At 48.8% G+C, this 22,146-nt stretch overlaps 1 pseudogene; it reads left to right on the forward strand.

Annotated features, from left to right (window-relative positions):
• The window catches only part of LOC119357941, a 131,763-nt pseudogene that overhangs the window by 57,080 nt on the left and 52,537 nt on the right, over positions 1 to 22,146 (forward strand).

Genomic DNA, 22,146 nt, shown 5'->3' on the forward strand with positions numbered 1-22,146 from the left:
GTTCATCTCAATGAAGCCCAAGAGCATAGTAACAATGGCGATTCATAGATAGGCTTAGTAGAGGGCCCAAAGCTGAAGGCGGCTTAAGGCCCACAGATATAAACCACCATGTATATAGATTTGTATTGTAAGGCATGTAAGAAAAGTCACCGAGCCGGATACGTTGTATAAGCCGGTCGGGACTCTGTAGGCCACAGGGCGTCAACCCGTGTATATAAGGGGACGACGTAGCGGCGGCTTAGGACAAGAAACAACAGATCGAGAGCCGGGTCAAGCGTATTCGCTCCCAGCTCATTGAAACCCTAGCAATACCATCTCTAACTAGATTAGGCGTTTACCTTCACCGTAAGGGGCCGAACCAATATGAACTCCTCGTGTCCTTTGTCCTGATTAACCCCTTTAAGCTAACCTCATCATGATGGCTCCACGACTAAATCCTCACACTAGGACATCTGTCGTGACAATTCCACGACAGTAGGCGCCCAACATGGGGCTATCGCGCCATGGTTTCAAGTTCTTAGAGGGCAACTTCGAAGGGATCAAGGGATACGCCATGGGCCGGAAGACCAAGAGTCGTCGTGGCAGGATCTACATCGATGATGCAGGCTGAGGCCTCGAGGCCGGCTCAACTGAGTACGGGTACCGGGTCCCTTCGGCGGAATTCACGTCTTCATCGGCAAGATCGGCGAACCAGGCCCTGAGCCAGACATCTACACCGACATCATCGACACGGCTCAGCATGTGAGACCCACTCGTGTTCGGCCCGCCATGAATCGTGCCTTCGTGGGATTTATCCATGGAACAGAACCTGAGGATAGATCGGCATTTGGTGGTGAGACCGTCGTTTACTCTGATGGTGAGTCATCCACTGGTGAGACTGAGTCATTGTATCAACTACAAGACGACCGGCTTGGGGGCTGTTCCGATAGCGACAGTATTCCGGACCCCTGCGAGCCACCGAACCGGCTTGCAACCTTCATGGCCAGTACACAGCCCGTACAACACTCGTCGACTGCGGCAGAGCTGGTTTCCGGGTAAGCAGCAGCATCGGTTGCCGGGGCAGGAGGCCCTGAGCGCCCGCCGACTCAAGTTTTAACTGACTTCTTGGATAAACTAACAACACTATTAACAGCGGTGGTTAACCCGGGGATCAGGATCAGCATAATGCGGCGATCACAAAATTGCGTGATGAGATAGCACAGGCCAAGGAGGAGCTGAGCACAGAGAACACTAGGATGACCGAGGAGCGGGCTGCTTTGGATGCTCAGGCGCAACGGATTCAGTCGCAGTCTTACGGCCAACTCATGCTAGATCAGAACGCTTCAAACGAAGTCATGAGGAGGAGGCATCCGACTCATCTGCCCTCGGTTTATGAAGCAAGAAATCTCTTTAACACGCTAGGAGCAGGAACCAGTAACCTGGTGGTGGTAAACCGGGTCAAAGCACCTGGGACGGGTACGCCGGTTCAGCCATGCATGACGGACCTGCCTCGTCAGAACAATAACCCGCCACAGCACGTGCTGACGCCACTGGGTCATTACTCTAACCCTTTGGATAACATGATCACTACGGCGTCACGATTGGCGGCTACGTCGAAGGCGAGTCACCAACGGTGGTTGAAACATGAAGGGCTAGAGAGCTCCTTCAGAGAGCTCTGACTCAGTAGCAGGCTTATTCTTACAGCTGTGACAGGATTCATTCCACCCCCGCCCGAGCTGGAGTTACAGTAGGCATATCGATGAGCCGGTTGTGTCAAGCAGTGGGCGAAACCATAACCCGCCTCATGGATATAACCTGGCGGGCAGTGGCTTCAATGCTCGGAACATGGTGGATCAAGGTAGAGCACGTCGAGAGGACGAGCTGGCGGCTCAGTATGCGGCTCGTCAACCTACTCTGATTCGTCCAACCACTTTTGTGGAGCCAGGGGTAACCTTTAGAAATTTGGGCATGCCATGCTTAGTACCAGATCTACATAACGAGCGTTTGCGCAAGGATTTCAAGGGTCCTCTCAAGGTGCCTAACTATACGGCTGATTTACCTCATGAGGCATGGATTGAGAGTTATGAGATGGCCATGGAGTTGCTAGATGTCAGCGATGTTGCGTGTGCAAAATATTTCCCCCTGATGTTGGAGGGAACGACCCGCACTTGGTTGAAGGGGCTCCCTGCCAATTCAATTGGGTCATGGGCCAAGTTAAAAGCCTAGTTTATCTAGAATTTCAAGGATACATGCAAGCATCCCATGTCAATTGTGGATTTAGCCTCTTGTATCCAAGAAGAAGGTGAGTCGACAACCCATTGGGTGCGCCGGGTCTCAACAATCTTGCACTCGTCGGATCGCATCAATGCCGACTCAGCAGTGTTGATGTTGGAAAACAATTGTCATTTCACGCCCCTAAAGCATAAAGTAGGGCGGATCAAACACCACTGCAATGACATGGGGACAATGATGGGGCTCTGGTTAAGTATACTGACTCTGATGGTACCAAGGACCCCGAGTCTGATGACGAAAAGCCGGGAAAGGGAAAGAAGATCAGCAAGACCAAGGGGGAGTTGCATAACTCGGCGAACCAGGGAGGCAACGGTAAGCGCAAAGCTGATAATAGTTTTGACTTTGTGGCTAACACCAATGCACAGAATAATGGTCAGTGTCGTAAGGGTAAACCGCCACCATGGATCGGAGGATCTGACCTCAATCTTGAACAGATGCTAAATCAGCCCTGCCCAAGACACGGTACGCGAGAAAGACCGTCCGGGTACCTCTAGAAGGATTGTTACATTATGAAGGAGTACAAGAATTCCAATCTTTTTCAAGACGGTCATGGTCCAGGTGGTGGTTCAGGATCCGGCTCTCATGGACTGGGTTATGGCGGCGGCGGCTCTTAACTCTGGATTCCAACGAAATCAAAGTAATCACGGCAACCAGGGTGGTTACAATCAGCAGAGTAGTTAGGGGAGTCAACGATAGCAACAGTCTGGTTACCCGAACAACCCGAAGCAGTTGAATTGTGGACAATATCATGTCTTCACCACTAGCTTATGTAAGCGTGACCACAAACTTCATAAGAGGGCAGTTAATGCCATTGAGCCGATGGTTCCCCGTTACTTGCGCTGGTCTGAGCAGCCCATTGTGTGGAGTCGGGAAGATCATCCGCCCCGGGTTGATAATTCTGGTCACTTGGCTTTGGTGGTCGCACCTCAGGTCGGAGGATATAAGTTTACCAAGGTACTCATGGACGGAGGGAGCAGCATCAATATCCTTTATTATGAAACTTTCCATCGCATGGGGTTGACTGATAAAACTCTTAAGCCGGCAAACACTGTTTTCCATGGTGTGGTGCCTGGTAAGTCGGCGTACCCAGTTGATAAGATAGCTCTGGAAGTTGCTTTTGGAGATGATCGTGACTCTAGGTCAGAGGCATTGACCTTTGAAGTGGTCAAGATTCACATCCGGTATCACACTTTGTTTGGACGGCCATCTTATGCCAAGTTCATGGCACGACCTTGTTATGTTTATCTACAGCTTAGGATGCCGGGTTACAAGGGGACCAATACAATGCATGGGAGCCGTAAGATAGCTCTGGAATGCGAAGAAGGTGATGCGGCTTATGCTGAGTTAGTTTGTGCAACGCAGGAGTTCAAATTTTATAAGGAAAATGTTGATCCGGCAGATATGACATCTTTCAAAAAGCCAACTACAGAGTTTGATCCGGTCTTAAAGTTTAAATCGGCGGATAATACCAAGATGGTTGATTTTGTTCCTGGCGATTCATCCAAGTAGTTCAATATCAGTGCTAATCTAGATCTGAAATAGGAAAACATGCTCATTGAGTTCATCCCTGAGAACCGGGACATCTTTGTATGGAAGCCTTCAGACATGTCGGGTGTACCGAGAGAACTCGCTGAGCACACTCTTAATATTGATCCAAAATTTAAGCCGGTTAAGCAGTTTCTCCGCCGGTTTAACAAAGAGAGGTGGAAGGCCATTAGAGAGGAAGTGGCCCGGCTCTTGGCAGCCGGGTTTATCGTCGAAGTTTTTCATCCTGGGTGGTTGGCTAACCTGGTGCTGGTACTTAAGAAGAACGGCACTTGGCGTATGTGTGTGGACTACACATATTTGAGCAAGGCTTCTCCGACCGATCCTTTTGCTTTCCCTCGTATTGACCAGATTATCGATGCTACAGCGGGTTGTGAGCGTTTGAGTTCTTTGGATGCTTATTCTGGTTATCATCAGATCAAGATGGCGGTTAAGGACCAGGAGAAGACGGCTTTCATAACTCCCTTTGGAGCCTTCTGCTATTTGTTTATGCCCTTTGGGCTCAAGAGTGCCTAGGCGATGCCGGGACCCTGATCCCATGTCACATCGATCTAGCTGGTAACACCTCATATCACTTTGCGGCCTCACGCACGGTATTCCCACGGGTGTCGCCTTACCCTGGCCCGGGACCGTTTGCGCCTTTTAGCTCACGTATATGATTGTGTCGCTAGCATCCATATGATAGAGAACTTGGGCCGACATGGCTAGTCGTGAACCCAAAGCGGCACTAACCTATGGGGACAGGCATACCTGATTCACATCGAGCATGTCGGTCAGCAGCGTGTGAATCCGGGCTGTAGCACTGGGCTAACAGGACTCCGGATGTCACCGCGTGACATTTCCCCGAAGGGACAGACACAGGAACGAAGTGAAACACATGCCGGACAGTCAAGTGTCCTGAGCAGTAGTGCTAGGCTAGCAGGAATCCGATGAACCGGGCTGTAGCGGACTACTATGGCTCAAGGAAGCACTAGACTACATTTCCCCATATGAGAGGCTGCCAAGGGTAAACAACTAGATTGTCGGATCCCACACATAGCAATACACGTCACACGTACGCATAACATGGAAGTATGTGCTATACAACATAGCATCACAACATAATGCAACTCATATAGATAAAGGCCCAGAAGAGCCACATAGGATTAAATACAAACAGGGGTCACATGACCCATCATTCAGAGCATACAAGCAACATAAGCATTACATGTCTGAGTACAGACAACTACAAAAGAAAAAGGCTAAGAAGCCTGACTATCTACAAGTCCCTCCAAGGGTACAAGATCGTAGCTGAGGTAACAAGCTACTCGTCGAAGTCCAAGCGGTACTACTAGTGAGACAGATGCCTCACCTGCAAAACATAAATAAAGCAAACGTGAGTACAAAGGTACTCAGCAAGACTTACATTAGATTCTATCATGCATGCATTTGTATCAAGAAGGTAATGTGGGGTTTAGTTGCAGCAAGCCATCTTTGACTTAGTGGCTATCCTGTTCTACGACAACGAGAAACTTCTTTGAGGTGAGGCAGCGCACACGAGTCCACTAAACACCACATCAAATACACTACTATGGATTCATCCTCGTCTCCTTACGAGAAGGCCATCCATAGCACTCACACTTGTCTTGAGCATTTTAGGGTATCCACTTTAAGTTGTCTATGTACCATGTAAGCATCCAAGAAGTCCATAACCGAGGACACGGCTATTCGAATAGATCATGATAACCCTGCAGGGGTTTACTTCTTCACACACGCTCTCACCACTTATCACCATGTACACGTCATGTATCTCGGCAACCTTCAAGCGGAAGCCTGGCGAGGGAATTGGCCATGACCTGACTAACCATACAAGACTCTAGTCCAGGTTTATTGCCTATTCGGGTTCCATCCGGAAGGAGATCCGGCCGGGGTGTCGCTCACGACCCCAAATGATATGTGCAGGGTTCCCAAGCACACCTCGCCAGATGGATCTACGCTTGGTACACCGTGCCACTTCTGCCTAGTCTGTCCCAAGGCCACCTGGCCGGGTGCCACTTGGTAGACTACTAACACTACCTACAAACACCAGAAACTATTTGCGACTCCTGGACATAGATCAAGTTGGCTAATAAGTCGAGAGGGGCACTTAAGTATTCCAATGTGTGGTAGTAGCTAGTCATTGGACAACATACACGGAACTCAGTGCTTAAGGACGGTTCCAGTGAGACAACCCACCATGTACTCCTACATGGCTTCTCACCGCTACCTTTACCAAATATGTTCACACGCTTAACTCTCAGCACCAGAACATATTGTATCACTCCAATTCATTACCGATGAATCAGACCTGACACAACTCTATGCAATAGCAGGCATGGCATGGCAAGAACACAACATGGCTCAAACAACTCCTACACATGCTAGTGGGTTATAACTATTTACTGTGGCAATGACAGGTCATGCAGAGGAATGGGTTCAACTACCGCAGCATAAAGTAGCAGTTGAATCGTTGTTGTCCTAATGCAATAAATGAGAGCAGGAGCGAGAGAGTAGGATTGTATCGGAACGAACAAGGGGGTTTCCTTTTCTAGTAGATCAACAAGGAAGGCACTGCTCCTCAGACAGGTACTCTAGAAGGGTCTCCGGAGCAGGACCTATCGAGAAGGAACGGTGTCGATAATCAAACACAAGCATATGCAACAATATGATGCATGATCATGGCATGAGTATGTGATGTGCTTTGAGCTAATGCATTTAGCATTCTATTTGGAAGAGGTCCATTTGAACCAAAGGTTCAAATGCAACTCTAAAATAAATCTTTATAAATGCCAGTTATATGTTTTCACCTATACAGCAAGTATAAGTTGGTTATACATGCATGAAACAGGTACAGATGGGTAGATTGAATTTTTCTGATAATTTTCATATATAAATTATTTCAATCTGAGCTACGGTTAAATTTCTATGAATTTTTGAAGTTTATAGCATTTTCTGGAATTCTCCGAATTATTTAAAATCCAGAAAAATCATTATTGCGTCAGCATGACGTCACAGAGGCGTGAGCAGGGCTGACCAGGTCAAACCTGACGTGTGGGGGCCACACGTCAGTGACGCCGGGGCTCAACCCAAGTCAAACCCAGCTGACCAAGGTTTGACCGAGCCCTGGGGCCCATAGTCAGTGGCTTAGGGGGTGGATTAAGCGGTAGGGTTAGTAGCTAATCACGCTCCACGTCAGCCGCCGGAGTTTCACCGGCGACGACCCCGAGCCACGGCGGAAGTTCGCCGGAACGAGCGGGAGGCCACCGACGGGTAGCCCGTGCACAGGCGCATCCAGCCGCGCTCCGGGGTGGCCGTGGGAACGGCGGAGCTCGCCGAAGCAGAGCTCACGGTGGCGGGCGGAGTCGGGTGCGTGCGGTTTAGGTTCTGTAGGGCACTAGGATGCTGCGGTTGGGTGCAAACAACGCACGGGAGGGCACTGAGAACGGTGGTGAGCTCGGTTGCGAGCCTAGGTGACAGTGGCCACGACAGCGACATGAACGATGGAGCCGAGCTCTCGGCCGCGACGGCGACGGTGTTTGAGGAAGAATTCAAGCTAGGGGAGAGGGGGGGTTCGACGGCAGGGCTCACAGCGAGTCGAGCAGAGGCAACGGCGGCTCAGAGAAGGCACTACAGGCGACGGACGGGCGGCCGAGATCCACGGCGGCCGAGGTTGAAGATGACGGCGGAGGTGGCTCTACAAGGCGTCCGGTGACGCGTTGCGTGACGGAGAGGTGGTGGACGAGGTGGTGGAGCTTTTGGGCACGACGAAGGGGCGAGGAGACTACGGTGGGCGCGTCGAACGGTGTCTGTGGCGATGGTGGCGCTCGGGCAGCAGCGGGGAAGAGAGCAGAGGAGGAGAGGGGCGACCAGAGGTGAGGGGAGTGGACGAGGGGGTTCGGGGGGTGCGTGTCGCCCTCGCATGCCTCCAGCGGCGAGCAGGGAAGCAGGAGGTGGCCGGTGTGTGCTCGCGTGCGGCGGCCACGCGCGCGTCCTCCTGGAGGGAGGAAGGTGACAGGGGAGGGGGGCAGGTGGGCTGGCCAACTGGGCCGGCCAGGCCGCACAGCGCTGGGCCAGCACAGGTGCTGGCCCCAGGTAAGTTTCTTTCTATTTGTTTTGTTTTCTATTTTCTGACATTTGTTTCTGCTTAAAATTAATACTAAACTAATTTATTTTCTTATGCCAATTTTTGTAGGAGCTAATGGTATTATTCCAGAGCTCCTCAACAACAAGCATAAGTTTGGACATATATTATATATATAACATATATATATCCAATGCAAATAATTATTGCATTAATTCCAAAAGGCCAAAATAAATACTTATGAGCTCCTGAAAATATTTGTTTGAATTTTACCTCTAACCAATATTTTCTGAGAGCTACATGAACATTTGTTTGGACCTTTTTGGAGCAATTTTTTATCTGGGTTATTTCCGGAAATGATTCTGAGGGTTTCACAAATCCCCATTTCAAATTTAAATGGAATTTGAACATGATGCATAATTGACTAGCTGGTCTAGGTCATACCGGAACTAGGGATGTGACAAGTCGCCCCCACTCGGAAGAATCTCGTCCCGAGATTTAGGGGTCGGCGGAAAGAAAGCGGGGTACTCAAGTCGAAGACGATCTTCACGCTCCCAAGTAGCTTCTCTCTCGGAATGATGAGATCACTGAACCTTGAGAAACTTGATGTTATGACGTCGAGCGACATGCTCCGCTTGATCCACAATGCGGACGTGGTACTCTCGATATGTGAGGTTATCTTGGAGATCAAGCGTTTCGTGGTCCACTCCGCGGATGGGATCCAAGAAGCAACGCCTGAGTTGAGAGACATGGAAGACATCATGAACTCGAGAAAGATGTGGGGGTAGTTCCAACTGGTAGGCAACCTCTCCTCGTTTAGAGAGAATGAGAAAAGGACCAATGTAACGAGGAGCCAACTTTTCCTTGATACCGAAATGATGGGTACCATTCAAAGGGGTAACCCGAAGGTAAGCCTTGTCGCCAACTTCATAAGCCACTTCCTTATGACGACGGTAATACTGGCTCTTTTGACGGGATTGGGCTGTTTTCAAATTCTCACGAATGATGCGAACTTGCTCTTCTGCCTCCTGGATCATATCCGGTCCAAAGAATTGTCTTTCACCGGTTTCTGACCAGTTCAAAGGTGTTCGACATCTTCGTCCATACAGAATCTCAAAAGGAGCTTTCTTGACACTGGATTGGTAGCTATTGTTATAAGAAAACTCGGCGAAAGGAAGGCACTTCTCCCAATCCATACCGAATGAGATAACGCAAGCTCTAAGCATGTCTTCGAGGATTTGGTTGACCCTTTCCACCTGACCACTTGATTGAGGGTGGAAAGCGGTACTGAAGGAAAGATGGGTGCTTATGGCAGTTTGGAAACTCTCCCAGAAATGAGAAGTGAAAAGACTACCACGGTCTCAATTGATCTCTAGCGGAACACCATGAAGTGATACTATTCGAGAAATATATAAGTTAGCGAGCTGACTAGCAGTGATACTCTCTTGAACTGGTAGGAAGTGAGCCACTTTGGAAAGACGATCAATAACTACGAAGATAGCATTATTCCCTCTCTTGGTCCTGGGAAAGCCGGTGATGAAGTCCATACCAACTTTATCCCATTTCCATTCAGGAATAGCTAAAGACTGAAGGGTGCTAGCAGGTCTTTGATGCTCTGCCTTAACGCGACGACAAACGTCACAGTTAGCAATAAACTGAGCAATTTCTCTCTTCATCCTAGTCCACTAGAACCTCTGGCGCAGGTCCTGATACATCTTAGTACTACTGGGATGAATTGTGAAAGGAGATTCATGGGCCTCCTTAAGAATCAGTTGTCGCAGTTGTTGATTCTTGACAACCACCAAGCGATTCTCAAAGAAAACAACACCTCGATCATCCATAGAGAAACATCCACCAACTCCCTTCCTAATGTTTCTCTTGATGCGGATAACACCCCTATCAAACTTCTGATCAGTAATGATCTGATCCTCAAGGGTAGGTTTCGCCACCAAGGTAGAAAGGAATCTGTGAGGAGCAATGTGAAGGTTAAGCTTACACAACTCCTCATGGAGAAGTGGCTGGCCCTGTTGCAACATGAGATTGTTGCAATAGGACTTACGACTTAGCGCATCAGCCATGACATTCCCCTTGCCTGGGGTGTAGGTAATTCCTAAGTCGTAATCTGAGATCAAGTCCAACCAACGTCTTTGCCTAAGGTTCAAATCTGGTTGGGTGAAGATATACTTGAGACTCTGGTGGTCGGTGTAAATCTCGCAACGTTTACCGAGAAGGTAATGTCGCCATGTCTTAAGTGCATAGACTACGGCTGCAAGCTCCAGATCATGTGTAGGATAATTCTCCTCATGTGGATGCAACTGTCGAGATGCATAGGCAATCACATGACGATCCTGCATAAGAATGCAACCTAGTCCCTGTCGTGAGGCATCACAATAGATAACAAAGTCCTTAGTGAAATCCGGTGGCACAAGTATGGGAGCAGAAGTCAAGCGTCTTTTCAGTTCCTGAAAACTTTGCTCACACTGTGGGGACCACTCAAACTTTTTATCTTTCTTGAGAAGTTCCGTGAGAGGTTTGGCCACTTTGGAGAAGTTCTCAACGAAGCGGCGACAATAACTAGCTAGACCAAGGAAACTCCTAACTAGTTTAACTGTTTCAGGCAGAGTCCAATCAAGAACGGCCTGAACTCTCTCGGGATTGATGGCAATGCCCTTACCAGAGATTACGTGGCCGAGATAGGTCACTTCTGGTAACCAAAATTCGCACTTGGAGAACTTGGCATAAAGGCGGTGCTCTCGGAGTTTTTCTAACACAAGCCTAAGATGTTCGGCATGCTCTTCCTTGTTCTTCGAGTAAATAAGAATATCATCGAGGTAGACCACGACGAACTTATCTAAATACTCCATGAAGATCGAGTTCATCAAGCGAGAGAATGTAGCTGGAGCATTGGTTAGACCAAAGGACATGACAGTGTACTCGTACTGACCATAACGAGTGACAAAAGCCGTTTTAGGAATGTCCCCGTTTCTGATCTTGATTTGGTGGTAGCCTAACCTCAAAACCATCTTGGAGAAGACTGAGGATCCAGCGAGCTAATCATACAGATCGTTGATCCTGGGGAGCGGATACTTGTTCTTTATCATGACCAAATTAATGGGACGATAATCTACAACCATCCGGTCCGTACCATCCTTCTTCTTGACAAAGTGGACGGGGCAAGCCCAGGGAGAAGAACTAGGACGGATGAAACCCTTTTGCAAGGACTCATCAAGTTGTTTCTTAAGCTCGGCTAGCTCTAAGGGTGCCATCTTGTAAGGTCTCCTAGAAATTGGGGCGGTTCCGGGGATAAGATCTATGACAAACTCTACATCTCTGTCAGGTGGAATACCTGGCAGTTCCTCTGGAAAGACATCCGGAAAGTCTTGGACTACCGTGATATCTTAAAGGTCAGGAAGAGGGCTGGCATCTAGAGAATAGAGTTGACGCTTTGCAATTTTGGTGAAGACAGTGACTATCTTGCCAGAGGGGTGTGTGAGCTGAACAGACCTGGTGTAACAGTCAATCTTGGCATAATGAGCTTTCATCCAGTCCATACCCAAGATGATGTTAATATCTAAAGACCTAAGGGATATCAAGGAAGCTAGGACTACAAGTCTGTCAACATGTATTTCATTGCCATAACTTATCCTAGAAGTTTGCCACTAGGATCCAGGAGTTTGAATGAGTAGTGGGGAGGGCATATCACAAAATGACATGTCGTGCAAGCGAGCATAACTTTCAGAACTGAAGGAGTGAGATGCTCCAGTATCGAATAGAACCGAAGCTGGATGACAGTTGACAAGGAGTGTGCCAAGAACGACATCTGGATCATCATGAGCGTCTTTAGCTGAGACGTGATGCACACGTCAAAGTTCAGTGGGATCTGACTTGGCACTGATCATCTTGCGTGATGGCTTACTACCACGGCCAATAGACTTCTCAGGCTGGGGTGGAGCAACACGGCTCTGAGTGCAATTACGGGAAATGTGGCCTGGCTCTCCGCACTTGTAACAAATCTTGGAGGTAGGACAAGGACCCGCATTGACAAGTGGTCTACCAATAGGCATGGGTGTAGCATACGGTTGAACTAGGTGAGGTGCCACACAAGAAGGCCTTGGTGTATAACCGGGTGGAAGAGCGGAGTTTGGAACCCAAATCCGGCGCTTCTGAGAACTAGAACCGGAGGAAGAACCCAAATCACGGGTGTGCTTACGAGACTCCTCGTAAGTGAGTTGAGCTTTCTCTGCATTAATGTCCTTATTCACAAGAGCCTGGAATGTATTGCAATGGTGCAAGTGGAGATCATGACGCAACTTGGGGTTGAGACCCTTCCGGAACCTAGCCTGCTTCTTGGCGTCTGTGGACACCTCTTCTGTAGCATAGCGGGCAAGGTTTTCAAATTCCCTACTGTAAGCATCAACAGCCATCTTACTCTGGGTGAAACTACAAAACTCTTCTCTCTTGCGCTCAATGAGAGCCTGAGGAATATGATGCTCGCGAAAGGCCTCAGTGAAATCTCTCCAGGTGGTTATCTGGCCAGCTGGAAGCATAGCCTCATAGTTCTGCCACCAAAGACTAGCAGGACCTTCCAAGTGATATGTAGCATAGGTGACCTTGTCATTTTCAGCTACGTTTGCAGAACGCAGCTTGTGAGTGATACTACGAAGCCAGTCATCTACATCGAGTGGTACGATGGAATGATGGAAGGTAGGTGGTTTCAAACCAATGAAATCATAAATGGTCGCTGACTCCTTGCACTGGGGTGCGGTGTTCTCCTCGATACGTGCTAACAAGCGGTTGGTCTCACGCTTGTTCATCTCAACTTCTAACATGAACTTTGCCAGCGAAGACTGATCGGGAGGATCCTCATCCCTACCATCTCCGTGATTCCGGCTACGAGCAACAGAATTTCGGTTAACCGACAACATCCTGAAGAATGAAACCAAGGAAACAAGGATGGATTTAGCATCATCATAAGGATGTAGAATATAGTACAAAGAAAATACTATCTCTTGAACTCCTAGGACAATTCCGGCAGCATAACGGCAGTAGAATGCTCAAAATGAAACATTCTGCAAGGTTGGGGTAACACCAAACTCAACATCATCACTCAGGGTTCTGAGATATTACTAAGCAGACTACACCGGAAGTACTCAAACTGGGATATGACTCAGATCAACCAAACCTTAGAGACTACAGAGTTGTAACATGTGATCATGATAGACAGAAGAGAAAGCCTAGTTCCTTAACCCCGTAGGAAAGATAGGATGACTCAGATCAGAGGGGCATGAGGTATAAGGAGTAAAAAGAGCCTTACGTTCCCTACCACAATCAATTCCCTTATATAACTAAAGAATTTCTAGACTCAACTTCGACCAGGTTGGCTTGGAAATCCTACAGGCAGTCAGGCTCTGATACCAAAGCTGTCGGGACCCCGATTCAAATTCACATCGATCTAACCGGTAGCACCTCATATCACTTTGCGGCCTCACGCACGGTATTCCCACAGGTGTCGCCTTACCCTGGCCCGGGACCGTTTGCGCCTTTTGGCTCACGTATATGATTGTGTCGATAGCATCCATATGACAGAGAACCCGGGATGACATGGCTAGTCATGAACCCAAAGCGGCACTAACCTATGGGGACAGGCATACCTGATTCACATCGAGCACGTCGGTCAACAGCGTGTGAATCCGGGCTGTAGCACTGGGCTAACAGGACTCCGGATGTCACCGCGTGACATTTCCCCGAAGGGATAGACACAGGAACAAAGTGAAACACATGCCGGCCAATCAAGTGTCCTGAGTAGTAGTGCTGGGCTAGCAGGACTCCGGTGAATCGGGCTGTAGCGGACTACTATGGCTGAAGGAAGCACTAGACTACATTTCCCCATATGAGAGTCTGCCAAGGATAAACAACTAGATTGTCAGATCCCGCACACAGCAATACACGTCACATGTACGCATAACATGCAAGTATGTGTTGTACAACATAGCATCACAACATAACACAACTCATCTAGATAACGGCCTAGAAGAGCCACATAGCATTAAATACAAGCAGGGGCCACATGACCCATCATTCAGAGCATACAAGCAACGGAAGCATTACATGTTTGAGTACAGACAACTACAAAAGAAAAAGGCTAAGAAGCCTGACTATCTACAAGTCCATCCCAAGGGTACAAGATCGTAGCTGAGGTAACAAGCTACTTGTCGAAGTCCAAGCGGTACTACTAGTGAGACAGATGTCTCACCTGCAAAACATAAATAAAGCAAAAGTGAGTACAAAGGTACTCAGCAAGACTTACATCAGATCCTATCATACATGCATTTGTATCAAGAAGGTAATGTGGGGTTTAGTTGCAGCAAGCCAACTTTGACTCAGTGGCTATCCTGTTCTACGACAACGAGAAACTTCTTTGAGGTGAGGCAGCGCACACGAGTCCACTAAACACCACATCAAATACACTACTATGGATTCATCCTCGTCTCCTTACGAGAAGGCCATCCATAGCACTCACACTTGTCTTGAGCATTTTAGGGTATCCACTTTAAGTTGTCTATGTACCACGTAAGCATCCAAGAAGTCCATAATGGAGGACACGGCTGTTCGAATAGATCATGATAACCCTGCAGGGGTGTACTTCTTCACACACGCTCTCTCCACTTATCACCATGTACACGTCATGTATCTCGGCAACCTTCAAGCGGAAGCCTGGTGAGGGTGTCGGCCACGACCTGACTAACCACACAAGACTCTAGTCCATGTTTATCGCCTATTCGGGTTCCATCCGCAAGGAGATCCGGCCGGGGAGTCGCTCACGGCCCCAAACCATATGTGCAGGGTTCCCAAGCCCACCTCGCCGGATGGATCTATGCTTGGTACACCATGCCACTTGTGCCTAGTCTGTCCCAAGCCCACCTGGCCGGGTACCACTTGGTAGACTACTAACACTACCTACAAACACTAGAAACTATTTGTGACTCCTGGACAGAGATCAAGTTGGCTAATAAGTCGAGAGGGGCACTTAAGCATTCCAATGTGTGGTAGTAGCTAGTCATTGGACAACATACACGAAACTCAGTGCTTAAGGACGGTTCCGTTGAGATAACCCACCATGTACTCCTACATGGCCTCTCACCGCTACCTTTACCAAATCGTGTTCACACGCTTAACTCTCAGCACCAGAACATATCGTATCACTCCAATTCATTCCCGATGAATCAGACCTGACACAACTCTATGCAATAGCAGGCATGGCATGACAAGAACACAACATGGCTCAAACAACTCCTACACATGCTAGTGGGTTATAACTATTTACTATGGCAATGACAGGTCATGCAGAGGAATGGGTTCAACTACCGCAACATAAAGTAGCAGTTGAATCGTTGTTGTCCTAATGCAATAAATGAGAGCTAGAGCGAGAGAGTAGGATTGTATCAGAATGAACAAGGGGGTTTGCTTGCCTGGTAGATCAACAAGGAAGGCACTGCTCCTCAGACAGGTACTCTGGAAGGGTCTCCGGAGCAGGACCTATCGAGAAGGAACGATGTCGATAATCAAACACAAGCATATGCAACAATATGATGCATGATCATGGCATGAGTATGTGATGTGCTTTGAGCTAATGCATTTAGCATTCTATTTGGAAGAGGTCCATTTGAACCAAAGGTTCAAATGCAACTCTACAATAAATATTGATAAATGCTAGTTATATGTTTTCACCTATAGAGCAAGTATAAGTTGGTTATACATGCATGAAACAGGTACAGATGGATAGATTGAATTTTTCTGATAATTTTCATATATACATTATTTCAATCTGAGCTACATTTGAATTTCTTTGAATTTTTGAAGTTTGTAGCATTCTCTGGAATTCTCTGAATTATTTAAAATCCAGAAAAATCATTATTGCGTCAGCATGACGTCATAGAGGCGTCAGCACGGCTGACCTGGTCAAACCTGACGTGTGGGGGCCACACGTCAGTGAGACCGGGGCTAAACCCGAGTCAAACCCAGCTGACCAGGGTTTGACCGAGCCCTGGGGCCCATAGTCAGTGGCTTAGGGGGTGGATTAAGTGGCAGGGTTAGCGGCTAATCACGTGCCACGTCAGCCGCCGGAGTTTCGCCGGCGACGACCCCGAGCCACGGCGGAAGTTCGACGAAACGAGCGGGAGGCCACAGTTGGCACACGGAGGCCACCGACGGGTAGCCCGTGCACAGGCGCATCCAGCCGCGGGAACGGCGGAGCTCGCCGGAGCAGAGCTCGCGGCGGTGGCCGGAGTCGGGTGCGTGCGGTTTAGGTGCTGCGGGGCACTAGGGGGCTGCGGTTGGGTGCAAACCATGCGCGGGAGGGCACTGAGAACGGCGGTGAGCTCGGTTGCGAGCCTAGGTGAAAGTGGCCACGACGGTGACATGAACGGCGGAGCCGAGCTCTCGGCCGTGACAGCGACGGTGTTGGAGGAAGAATTCAAGCTAGGGGAGAGGGGGGTTCGACGGCGGGGCTCACAGCGAGTCGAGCAAAGGCAACAGCGGCTCGGAGAAGGCACTCAGGCGATGGACGGGTGGTGGAGATCCACGGTGGCCGAGGTTGAAGATGACGGCGGAGGCGGCTCCACAAGGCGTCCGGCGACGCGTGGCGTGATGGAGAGGTAGCGGACGAGGTGGTGGAGCTTTTGGGCACGACGGAGGGGAGAGGGGACTATGGTGGGCGCGTCGAATGGTGTCGGTGGAGATGGTGGTGCTCGGGCAGCAGCGGGGAAGAGAGCAGAGGAGGAGAGGGGTGACCAGAGGGGAGGGGAGTGGACGAGGGGGGGGGGGTTGGGGGGCGCGTTTCGCCCTCGCATGCCTCCAGCGGCGAGCAGGGAAGCAGGAGGTGGCCGGCGTGTGCACGCGGGCGGCGGCCACGCGCGCGTCCTCCTGGCGGGAGGAAGACGACAGGGGAGGAGGGCAGGTGGGCTGGGCTGGCCAACTGGGCCGGCCAGGCCGCACAGTGCTGGGCCAGCACAGGAGCTGGCCGCAGGTAAGTTTCTTTCTATTTGTTTTCTTTTCTATTTTCTAACATTATTTTCTGCTTAAAATTAATACTAAACTAATTTATTTTCTTATGCCAATTTTTGTAGGAGCTAATGGTATTATTCCAGAGCTCCTCAACAACAAGCATAAGTTTTGGACATATATTATATATATAACATATATATATCCAATGCAAATAATTATTGCATTAATTCCAAATGGCCAAAATAAATACTTATGAGCTCCTGAAAATATTTGTTTGAATTTTACCTCTAACCAATATTTTCTGAGAGCTACATGAACATTTTCTTGGACCTTTTTGGAGCAATTTTTTATCTGGGTTATTTCCAGAAATGATTCTGAGGGTTTCACAAATCCCCATTTCAAATTTAAATGGAATTTGAACATGATGCACAATTGACTAGCTGGTCTAGGTCATACCCGAACTAGGGATGTGACAGGTGACTTATCAGAGATGTGTGCAAAATTACCTTCGTGATCAAATTGCGCGTAATGTTCATGCTTATGTGGATGATATAAAATCCAGAGAGAAGGAGACATTGATAGATGATATGAAGGAAACCTTTGATAATCTCTGGGTTTATAAAATTATGCTTAACCCGGCCAAGTGTGTTTTCGGTGTGCCGGCAGGCAAGCTCTTGGGTTTTTTGGTGTCTAACAGGGGCATCGAAGCTAATCAGGAGAAGATCAAAGCCATCACTTCTCTGGCTAAACCGGCGTGTGTCAATGATGTGCAACGCCTGGCGGGTCGTATTGAAGCATTAAGCCGGTTCATAAGCCGGTTGGGAGGGAAGGCCATCCCTCTATATCAAATGATGAAAAAGTAAGATAATTTCGTTTGGAGTGATGCCACTAATGAAGCGTTTGAGGACTTGAAGAAGCAGTTGGTTGAGCCGCCTATTTTGGCTGCTCCTGTTGATAAAGAGCCATTTTTGCTGTATGTAGCAGCCAATGCCCAGGCTGTTAGCGTAGCTATTGTGGTGGAATGCAAGGATGCAGGCAAGGAATATCCGGTTCAAAGGCCGGTTTCCTACACACCACAAAAAAAAGACACATCCATGACATTTTGGGCTGAACGAATTTTTTTCTGTCATACTTATGACACTTCTATGACGATAATTGTGACAAAACCCGGTATTGTCATTGATGTGGTGGGCTCCTACTTCCATGACAAAAAATCATGACAGCAAATGGGCTTTTCGTCCTGGGCAGGCCGGAGACGGAGCTGCATGACATTCTTTGAGCCGTCCATGACGGAAAAAACCATGGTATAAGCGAGGGCGAGGAAAATATCGGGTTGTTCCCGGTTACAGTGGGTGGTCGGGGCTAAGCAATGCACGGAGGTTTGCGAATTTCTCTCTACACGCACGCACGTGGGTGCGAGGTGTTGGGATCTACCTGAACCCGAGCCAGGCGTTATCCTACTGAACCCGAGAGATTGCACTGCAGGCTACGCGTTACTGAACCTAAGTGATCGATTGTTGGCTGCCTTCACTACTGCTGCTAACTGAAGCCGATCGATGCTGCCTCTGGATGAACAGACAGTGAGCGTTGCTGGCAGGTTTGGATGAACAGTTCCCAGTGGGGGTGGATGAACAGGACCCCATGGTGTTCCCTCTGGATGAACAGGACCTCGATCGATCGAGCCGGTTTGGGCTGGATGAATAGGACCCCGTGGAGGGTTGGATGAACAGGACCACCCCGTGGAGGACTGGATGAATAGTAGATGGTGGAGGGTTGGATGAATAGTAGCCCGTGGAGGGGTGGTTGAACAGGAGCCCGCGGAGAGGGCTGGTTGAACAGTAGCCGGTGGAGTAGCGTGCGGTGGAGGATGGATGACCAGTCGCAGGTGGAGGCTGGAGGAGGTCGATGGTTGATGAACAGTAGCCCCTGGAGGCTGGAGGGGGTCGACGGTGGAGATGAACAGTATCTTGCGGAGTCCCGTTTTGTGGTACACCACACCCCTCCCGATGAACATGACCCCCGTTTCGACCGTAGCGCTCCAACACAAGTCCGTTTCCTCCGTTTTGCGGTACGCCATGCCCTTCCCGATCAATAGGAGGACCCCGTTTCGACCGTAGGAGGTCCGTTTCCTCCGTTTTGCGGTACGCTAGACCCCTCCCAATGAACAGGATCCCGTTTCAAATGTGGCCGGTCAAACACAAGGCTGTTTCCTCCGTTCTGCGGTACGCCAGGCTTCGTTTCCATCGGCTGTTCCCTCTAAGCCGGTTGGCTCCCACGCGTTCCGTTGCCTCCCGATGAACATGACGCATTCTGTTGCCTCCCCATGAACACGATGACAACGCAGTTGGTTTTTTTTTGCGGGCGACGACGACGTTGTTTCTCCGTTCCAACCCAGCCATGTACACGAGCCCTGACCGTACGTATGCACGAGTAGGCGTTCGAGACCCCGCCCGTATGTATGTACATGGTCGTATTTTCTTTCTTGCACACTGGCTGCTGTACGTATGTGTACATGCTACGTTCGCGCCTCTACTATGACACGTGCGCGCCTCTACATCGACCAATATGTATGTACACGTTCGTGACCAGAGTGACAACGCTATGTACGCTTCGACCAGGTGGGTCCCGACTGTCAGGCACTTCCTTGCGTGCCAACATGTCGCTGGTGGGTCCTAGCAATCAGGGGGGCGAATCGTTTTTTTTGCCCGGACGCACTTCCTTGCGTGCGAAGATGTAGCTGGTGGGTCCCAACAGTCAGGGGCAAACATTTTTTTCGTGAAATACAGTGGCCCGTCTGGTGGGTCCCTGCTGTCAGGTGGAGGAATCATTATTTTCCACGTAATAAGGAGGCACTTCCTTGCTGCGGCTGTGGACCCAGCTGTCAGCCTCTCCACGTACAGTCCATGTCCGATGGAAGTCGTACCTTGACTACGTTGACCACGCCGTGCCGAGAGCACCTAAGAAGTGGACGACGGTGAGGCCTAGTAAGGGGACGAAGCGGAGCCGGGGTAGATGCGGTAGTGGATGCCCACGCGTAGAGGGGTATGAGGGTTCATTGGTTTGCTACGGTGTGAGGCTGCCGTCGCCGCAAAATAACATGGGGTGTGGGTGAGTAGAGGGATGGCCTGGCCATCGGTGGGAGTAGTAGGGGGATGTGAGGCCTCCGCGGCCTCACAGCCGGCCACGGTAGGCAGGAGCATGCGACATGACCGGTGCTACTTTGTGCGGCTGGAGCAAGAAGACCAGAGGTTGAAGAAGCACTACGGCTGTTGGACGGACAACATACGGTCACTGCAGCTAGAATCATTTATTTTGACTAAGTTGACAAAGCCCTTGGTACGCGTCTACTTAGTAGGCCTACAGATCAGCCTTTGAAACGGTGCGCCCCAGATGTCATGGGGAGGAATCATTTTTTGGGCGGCTGAAGCAAGAATATCCAATTTTGAAGAAGAAGCACGACATCCGTTGGATGGACATCCAACGACCACAGCTGCCAGAACGGTGTGTTGTTGACAAAGCCTTTCATATGCGTCAACTTAGTTTTTTTAGGGGAAGCATCAACTTAGAAGGCCCACAAGTGTGTGGCAAAGAACATATAGCCCACTTGCGATTTGTAAGAATGTACAACCCATTTTTTAATTCTAATGGAATTTACTACAGCCCATTTACAGTTTGTTAAAAGTACAACCCATTTTCTAGCTAGGACAACGATTAATAATTTCAACCATTCCTCAAAAAAAGATTAATAATTTCAACCAACCGCTCAAATAGAATTCAAAAAACTTTCCCACATTTTTATGGGACCCGAAATATTTTTATCCCAAATTTCTAGTCAGATTGAATATAATTTCAAAATAAAGTTGTATTACGTTAAAATCCAACGAAGTATTCCGTGCGCAACTAGTAATGAAATTAAAATTTTCAAATTCCAAAAATAATATATTTTTTAAACTGATTACCCGTTTGGTGCATTTTTTATAGTTACTGCCTAGTTATTATAATTACATCCCATTTATTATTTCTTAAAGTCCATTCTCTTGTTAAGCCTAATGCATACCTGCTAGGAAAGTTTGCAGCCTAGCGGGGCAGAGAATAACAAGTTGACCCGGATATTGTGTACAACTGTCGGCCCAGTTGCATCGCTGATGTTGAAAAAAGGCCTGTGTAGTACAGTACAACCTAACATGGCTACTCAGCCCACATTTAGCAACGCCGGAAAGGCCCAAACAAGGCTTCTGTACAACCTTTTGAAGTCAATGAGCTCAATTAATAACTTAAGAAAAAAGTTAGATTACAGTGGAACCTAATTAAAAGCTGTCACGAGCAAAGAAATAATTCAATGGGTCCCACTTGTGCATGTGTGCATGTGTGTGTGTGAGAGAGAGAGACCCATCAGTCGATGCTCGTAAATATAGAACATCATAGCACACTGAACTTGCATACACAAATTTCATGTAGGCGGCACAATCAGGATGGAAGCAGTGGATCGCTACGGGTAGGGCTATGTTGAAACCGACGAACTCGTACATAACGGTTCATCGCCTATATCAATGACGGGGAAATATCTTGAATATTGTGCAAAGAAAATAGACAGACAACACAATAAGTTCTGCTAGCACATTAAGTTGATGTACAACCCTTTCTAAAAAAGTTCAGGTACAAAATTAGAGGATATCCAGGCAGCCAGCCCTGCCTCTTCTACCAAAGAAGCAGTGGCCTCCGTCGTGCGATGGACTAGGCCATGTGCCATCCATCGTTCCGAGCAACACGGGGAAAGTATGACGTTGACTCCTGTAATGGACGTCGTCGATGGATCCTGGCACCAGCGGCGGTGGCGGGACTTCGATTGATGGATTGACCACTTCTTATACATGCAAGAACACTCGATACAGGTACATCCCTAACGTGGTCAGCGGCGGCCATGGTGGCGACGAATAGTAAACCCCCGGTTCTTGCACCGGTATCTCGACACCAATCACCTTCGGTATGGTGGACGGCTTCTTCGTCCATGCCATAACCGTCAGAGCCCAGCTATTTGGAGAAACAAACATACTTACGAGCTCACCACCAAGGTCGTTGATAAGCTCATTCATGGACTCGTTGTTCCAAGCACATCGACGCATGCCGTGGAAGGTAAGCTTTGATAAAAACTCAAGCTCAGAGGGCATCAAGCCCCATCATGGGTGCCACCGATCCAAGCTCACCAACACGCCATCGCAGAACAAATG

The sequence above is a fragment of the Triticum dicoccoides genome, chromosome 2A (assembly GCF_002162155.2).
Source record: "Triticum dicoccoides isolate Atlit2015 ecotype Zavitan chromosome 2A, WEW_v2.0, whole genome shotgun sequence".
Taxonomy (NCBI): Eukaryota; Viridiplantae; Streptophyta; class Magnoliopsida; order Poales; family Poaceae; genus Triticum; species Triticum dicoccoides.